The sequence below is a fragment of the Oryzias melastigma genome, linkage group LG3 (assembly GCF_002922805.2).
Source record: "Oryzias melastigma strain HK-1 linkage group LG3, ASM292280v2, whole genome shotgun sequence".
Classification (NCBI taxonomy): Eukaryota; Metazoa; Chordata; class Actinopteri; order Beloniformes; family Adrianichthyidae; genus Oryzias; species Oryzias melastigma.
The window spans coordinates 26,415,023-26,417,013 of record NC_050514.1 but is presented as its reverse complement, the minus strand read 5'-3'; positions in this window follow the sequence as shown (position 1 = coordinate 26,417,013).

Genomic DNA, 1,991 nt, shown 5'->3' with positions numbered 1-1,991 from the left:
ACATAGAAACTACAATCAATAGGGCTGTTTTGCTCCAGTCCGACGCCTGGTTCACACTGGACGCGGACCAGAGGCCGATTCTATTTGGTGCCCTTGTTAACCAATGGTGTAATTAACAATACAACAGTGCCTCTGTCCTCTGTGGCCGGTTTGCGCTGTGCAGTGATCGTTTGGTCTATTTTTTGCTTGGCCCGCAAGCAATTCTCGTGAATCCTGGCAGGAAGTTATACCAAGACACACGAGAAAATCCGGTCAATTTTTAAAATATTACCAATTTGTCACAATAAAATACCGCGATTTACCAAATGCAATGATATTTTTGTATCTAAACAGACTGTAGAGATTAAAATAAACATACAAAAAACACAGATCAACTTACTACAGTGCTGGGGGATGGTTTTGAGTGACCAAAAACACAATCAATGAGAGACTGGTAGAGAGCAACTGGCGACAAGTCAAGATAGACGATGTCAAAATAATCTTGGAAGCTCTAAATAACTACACCTGAGCAGAAGTGCCTGTCGCGGGAAATGGAGGTGATCGGAGATCTTGTCTGGTATGAACCCGTTGTGATCCGCCCATTTGCAGACGACTAGATCCATGTACAGTATATTTGTTTTCCTTGCTACGGTAGGATAGCTCCAGTATTGATCACCATCTTTGTTCCACCTATAATGTTATTGGGGTTGTGAGGGATTATAAGCTAGTGTGAGAGAGTATAAACAGATGGATCATGGGAAATAGGGCAGGCTTACTTCATGCCAACAGTCGTACCTACAACTTAGACGTGAATTCCCAATGAACTACTGCCACTCTGCAGAAACTATGTCCTGGAAAACAATACAGATTAGTTGATTTTGGCTAAAAATGATAATTTAGAGCCCACTCAATGCTTTTAAAAGAGATCAAAAGATGATCAAAGTGGAACTTTGAGTATTTATTCATGCTGTCTATAGTCAGTAATGCAGGTGGGAGTTTCTAGTTATGTTTTTGCTGTTTCTGTGACTAAATTAGCATTTCAACAAGACATCTTTATTGACATTGATGATATTTCTACCTTTTGTCCTGACTTCACACTTTGAAGAAAAGGCATTCACCGGTGGAGAACAGGTTTCCTTTTTATTGCTGTGACATATAGTCAATACTCAATATAGTTCTTGACACCCCGAGGCCCCGTAGCCGTCACTTGTGTATAAAAATTGTCAGCGAGTTATTTTGACCCCCTACTGTAATCATGACCTTTCCAATAACACAACTCCCCCACAGAGTCTCGTTCCCCAAAGGCTTCTCCCCAACTCCGGGCTAAACTGCATTACGTCCAGCCAGCATTCACAGCTCAGCAGCTTCCAAACAAGCCACTGTTAGCACACACTGAAGCACACCTCCACACCAGGATGCAGACGATGGAAGCACATTCATTAACAAAGAGCAGGGACACACATATATGTGTACAGGAGCGTATTCTGCTCAAGGGAACACAACATGTACGCGGTGATATCATGCATAAATGAAAGGGAAAATGATATGGCATGCATTTCATTCTTTTGTAAGATTGCGTCCCTAGGTCATTGACTAAATAATTAGGCGATTGAAGTGACAGATTAAAGGCAGATTGGAAGTGACTATGAAAGCGGGATAATGTTTCCCTAATCAGCTTGGTCGGAGAAATGCAGATTGTGAAATTTTCCAGCTACTTCCTTAGAAAAATGCATTTCACTTCTGATTAGGGATGATTAGTGTGCTGGTGGATGAGAAGGGGGTCAGGGCCTTGTGATCCGGGCTTTCTGAGGATAGTGAATAAGAAAGCGAGGGAGAGAGTGAGGCAGGGGGCATAGGTGGAGAGTGGAGCATGGAAATGATGTAGCTGGAAAGAGTTAGAGAAAATAGAAAAAAGGGAAGACTCTGGTCTTCCAGCTCAAAACGAATGATTTAGGAGTAGATAAGCTTTTGAAAGAAGAGGCGGTCACGTAAGGGAAGCATGGGATTTCTCT